The sequence below is a fragment of the Homarus americanus genome, unplaced genomic scaffold (assembly GCF_018991925.1).
Source record: "Homarus americanus isolate GMGI-L3 unplaced genomic scaffold, GMGI_Hamer_2.0 scaffold32929, whole genome shotgun sequence".
Lineage (NCBI taxonomy): Eukaryota > Metazoa > Arthropoda > Malacostraca > Decapoda > Nephropidae > Homarus > Homarus americanus.
The window spans coordinates 2,311,508-2,318,082 of record NW_024737097.1 but is presented as its reverse complement, the minus strand read 5'-3'; positions in this window follow the sequence as shown (position 1 = coordinate 2,318,082).

Sequence of the window (6,575 nt, the reverse complement as noted above, 5' to 3'; positions counted from 1 at the left end):
ATTTTTCTCTTAAATTATTTTTTTTTTATAATTTAAACATTTTGGGATTAAGAATTACGTCTCACAAACATCTGTACCACATAATCATCTGTACGTCTTAAACATCTGCACCTCACAAACATCTGTAACTGACAAACACCTGTCCTTCACAAACATCTGTACCTCACAAACATCTGTAACTGACAAACACCTGTCCTTCACAAACATCTGTACCTCACAAACATCTGTAACTGACAAACACCTGTCCTTCACAAACATCTGTACCACAAACATCTGTAACTGACAAACACCTGTCCTTCACAAACATCTGTACCTCACAAAACATCTGTAACTGACAAACACTGTCCTTCACAAACACCTGTACCTCACGAACATCCACATCTGTCAACACCCAACCGCCGACATCCCCCAACCCCAAGTCTTACCTCCGCCCCTAGAGTGATCTCGTTCGTGGAATCCGCTTGAATCTCGCGGCCGTTCGTGGAAGTGTAAACAGGATTTTAGCGGCGTAAGGAGATCGTGTTTAGAATGTAGGGAGAGACATTTTGTTGTTGGTGGTGTGTGTGTGTGTGTGTGTGTGTGTGTGTGTGTGTGTGTGTGTGTGTGTGTGAGAGTTATTTTGGTTGCTGCTGTTGGTGGTGTGTGTGTGTGTGTGTGTGTGTGTTACGTATATGTTTGTGTTGTATATATGTTTGTATTGCTTTGTGTGGTGTGTATGTTTGTGTGAAGGTAAAAATGTTGTATGTTGTAAAGTGTACTTTATTTCTGCATAGTCGAAGAATAAAACAAAAAAGTGAAATTTTACAGTAGAAAAAGGTTCATTAAACAACGCTTAAGGCAAAATACACAAAAAATATTGAATTTTACAGTAAAATACAGATTTACATTATACAATATGTAAAGCAGGATGCAAAATAACATTATACAGTATTTACAACCGAATACAAAATCACAAACCAAATACATGATATACTGTATTACAGACTGTAGTGTTATGTGTGTTTACGAGAACCACATTTGTACCAGGGCTGATGTTTACAAATATTCTGCAGTCACAGCTTAATATGGCGCCCTTTTGGATGTTTCTCTCTTCAGGTAACATGTAATTGTGATGTTAAGATGTTAATTCAGGTTTCCGAAGGCTTTGGTTGACATTTTGTTATGGTATTCGTTAACCGTTGACCTTTCATACGGTGTTGGTTTGACCTTCGTTAACCACATTGTCCTTTGTCTCTCGTTAACCACAAGTGTCATACACTCAAGGGGGAGGGTGGTGGACGGCTGGCTCTCCCCCCCCCCCTCCCACCCCACCCTCCCTTCCCTCTTCTCCGTAATTACTTATTTAATTAACTAACTGACAACTCACCCTCACGTTAGAGTTGCCACAAACTTACTGACTGACTGACGATCTGATTGTTGCCTCTACCTCCTCCTCCTCGCCTCCATCGTCAACATAACTACCCAACTGCCTCGCCTTCCTCATTGACAAAACTTGGGTGAGAGGGGAGAGGGAGGGAGGGAGGGAGGGGGGTTTAAGCTATATTCCTTGGTACTTGTCTGTTAGCTGGTGTCAGTGGTGAGGGGAAGGTGGCGGTGTCAGTACTTGAGAGGAGATTGAGTGTGTCGCCGTTGGCAGCGTCCTTTAATTGTTGTCAGGGATACCAATAGTGAGGATATATGAAGTGTTAGTATACCCGTTGGCACTGTCTTGTTAGCTGTTGCCAGTGGTGCCAACAGCGAGGGTAAATGAAGGGAATGATATTATACCCGTTGGCACTGTCTTGTTAGCTGTTGCCAGTGGTGCCAACAGTGAAGGTAAATGAAGGGAATGATATTATACCTGTTGGCACTGTGTTAGCTGTTGCCAGTGGTGCCAACAGTGAGGGTAAATGAAGGGAATGATATTATACCTGTTGGCACTGTGTTAGCTGTTGCCAGTGGTGCCAACAGTGAGGGTAAATGAAGGGAATGATATTATACCTGTTGGCACTGTCTTGTTAGCTGTTGCCAGTGGTGCCAACAGTGACGGTAAATGAAGGGAATGATATTATACCTGTTGGCACTGTGTTAACTGTTGCCAGTGGTGCCAACAGTAAGGGTAAATTGAGAGGTAGTGAACCTTTTGTCACTTTAACTATGTATGTATGTATGTATGTATGTATCTATATATGTATGTATCTATGTATGTATGTATGTATGTATTCTTCAGGCGTGTCTTGCACTTTACCGTAAAGGACTGTTCTCACTGTTCTGTACTACTTTTTTTAACCAAATATTTACTTTCTCTCTAAAACTTTTCACTGGGGATGTTTTTGTTGTATAAAGTGTTTGATTAATTAAACTTTTCGTAATTACGTGATTAAAGGACTTTTAATTACGAAGTGTAGGAATACTCTTAACTAGGAGTCAGACAATAAATTATGTAGAATTCTTAGATGTGTCTTTTACTGCTGTAGAATATGTTGATGTATGTCTGTACTGATGACGTCAAAGCATGTTGTGTCAACCAGATGTACGATAATAATGGATGATAGGAACACAATAGCCAGATACGATAATAATGGATGATAGGAACACAATAGCCAGATACGATAATAATGGATAATAGGAACACAATACCCAGATACGATAATAATGGATGATAGGAACACAATAGCCAGATACGATAATAATGGATGATAGGAACACAATAGCCAGATACGATAATAATGGATGAAAGGAACACAATAGCCAGATACGATAATAATGGATGATAGGAACACAATAGCCAGATACGATAATAATGGATGATAGGAACACAATAGCCAGATACGATAATAATGGATGATAGGAACACAATAGCCAGATACGATAATAATGGATGATAGGAACACAATAGCCAGATACGATAATAATAATGGATGATAGGAACACAATAGCCAGATACGATAATAATGGATAATAGGAACACAATACCCAGATACGATAATAATGGATAATAGGAACACAATAGCCAGATACGATAATAATGGATGATAGGAACACAATAGCCAGATACGATAATAATGGATGAATAGGAACACAATAGCCAGATACGATAATAATGGATGATAGGAACACAATAGCCAGATACGATAATAATGGATGATAGGAACACAATAGCCAGATACGATAATAATGGATAATAGGAACACAATAGCCAGATACGATAATAATGGATGATAGGAACACAATAGCCAGATACGATAATAATGGATGATAGGAACACAATAGCCAGATACGATAATAATGGATGATAGGAACACAATAGCCAGATACGATAATAATGGATGATAGGAACACAATAGCCAGATACGATAATAATGGATAATAGGAAACACAATAGCCAGATACGATAATAATAATGGATGCTAGGGAACACAATAGCCAGATACGATAATAATGGATGATAGGAACACAATAGCCAGATACGATAATAATGGATACAGGAACACAATAGCCAGATACGATAATAATGGATGATAGGAACACAATAGCCAGATACGATAATAATGGATGATAGCACAATAGCTGCAGATACGATAATAATGGATGATAGGAAACAATAATAGCCAGATACGATAATAATGGATGATAGGAACACAATAGCCAGATACGATAATAATGATGATAGGAACACAATAGCCAGATACGATAATAATGGATAATAGGGAACACACAGCTGTGATACGATAATAATGGATGATAGGAACACAATAGCCAGATAAGGATAATAATGGATGATAGAATAATAGCCAGATAGCATGTATAATAATGGATGATAGGAAACACAATAGCCAGATACGATAATAATGGATGATAGGAACACAATAGCCAGATACGATAATAATGGATGATAGGAACACAATAGCCAGACACGATAATAATGGATGATAGGAACAACAACAGATACGATAATAATGGATAATAGGAACACAATAGCCAGATACGATAATAATGGATGATAGGAACACAATAGCCAGATATGATAATAATGGATGATAGGAACACAATAGCCAGATACGATAATAATGGATAATAGGAACACAATACCCAGATACGATAATAATGGATAATAGGAACACAATACCCAGATACGATAATAATGGATAATAGGAACACAATAGCCAGATACGATAATAATGGATGATAGGAACACAATAGCCAGATATGATAATAATGGATGATAGGAACACAATAGCCAGATATGATAATAATGGATGATAGGAACACAATAGCCAGATACGATAATAATGGATAATAGGAACACAATAGCCAGATACGATAATAATGGATAATAGGAACACAATAGCCAGATATGATAATAATGGATGATAGGAACACAATAGCCAGATACGATAATAATGGATGATAGGAACACAATAGCCAGATACGATAATAATGGATAATAGGAACACAATAGCCAGATACGATAATAATGGATGATAGGAACACAATAGCCAGATACGATAATAATGGATAATAGGAACACAATAGCCAGATACGATAATAATGGATGATAGGAACACAATAGCCAGATACGATAATAATGGATAATAGGAACACAATACCCAGATACGATAATAATGGATAATAGGAACACAATACCCAGATACGATAATAATGGATAATAGGAACACAATAGCCAGATACGATAATAATGGATGATAGGAACACAATAGCCAGATATGATAATAATGGATGATAGGAACACAATAGCCAGATATGATAATAATGGATGATAGGAACACAATAGCCAGATACGATAATAATGGATAATAGGAACACAATAGCCAGATACGATAATAATGGATAATAGGAACACAATAGCCAGATATGATAATAATGGATGATAGGAACACAATAGCCAGATACGATAATAATGGATGATAGGAACACAATAGCCAGATACGATAATAATGGATAATAGGAACACAATAGCCAGATATGATAATAATGGATGATAGGAACACAATAGCCAGATACGATAATAATGGATAATAGGAACACAATAGCCAGATACGATAATAATGGATAATAGGAACACAATAGCCAGATACGATAATAATGGATGATAGGAACACAATAGCCAGATACGATAATAATGGATGATAGGAACACAATAGCCAGATACGATAATAATGGATGATAGGAACACAATAGCCAAATACGATAATAATGGATGATAGGAACACAATAGCCAGATACGATAATAATGGATGATAGGAACACAATAGCCAGATAATAATAATGGATGATAGGAACACAATAGCCAGATAATAATAATGGATAATAGGAACACAATAGCCAGATACGATAATAATGGATGATAGGAACACAATAGCCAGATACGATAATAATGGATAATAGGAACATAATAGCCAGATACGATAATAATGGATGATAGGAACACAATAGCCAGATACGATAATAATGGATAATAGGAACACAATAGCCGGATACGATAATAATGGATGATAGGAACACAATACCAGATACGATAATAATGGATAATAGAACAATAGCCAGATACGATAATAATGATGATAGGAACACAATAGCCAGATACGATAATAATGGATGATAGGAACACAATAGCCAGATACGATAATAAAATGATAATAGAACACAATACTCCAGATACGATAATATGGATGATAGGAACACACAGCCAGATACGATAATAATGGATGATAGGAACACAATAGCCAGATACGATAATAATGGATAATAGAACACAATAGCTGTGATACGATAATAATGGATGATAGGAACAATAGCCAGGATACGATAATACGGATAATAGAAACACAATAGCCAGATACGATAATAATGATAATAGGAACACAATAGCCAGATGATATTAATGATAATAGAACACAATAGCTGGTGATACGATATAATAATGGGATAATAGAAACACAATAGCCAGATACGATAATACGGATAATAGAACAATAACAGATACGATAATAATGGATACTAGGAACACAATACTCAGGATACGATAATAATGGATGATAGGAAACACAATAGCCAGATACGATAATAATGGATAATAGGAACACAATAAACAGATACGATAATAATGGATATTAGAACACAATACCCAGATACGATAATAATGATAGAACACAATAGCCAGATAATGATAATAATGATGATAGGAAACACAATAGCTAGATACGATAATAATGGATAATAGGAACACAATAGCTAGATACGATAATAATGGATATTAGGAACACAATAGCGATACGATAATAATGGATGATAGGAATAATAGCCAGATAATGATAATAATGGATGATAGGAAATCATTGAAAATAGATACGATAATAATGATAATAGGAACACACAGCTGTGGATACGATAATAATGGATAATAGGAACACAATACCCAGATACGATAATAATGGATAATAGGAACACAATAGCCGGATACTAATAATATAAACAATATCAACGTGTATGATGATAGAGAATGTAAATACTGTATCCAGAATGAAAACTGGAGATTTCTGAGATAAAACAAGGTAGATATAGAGGGACTGATC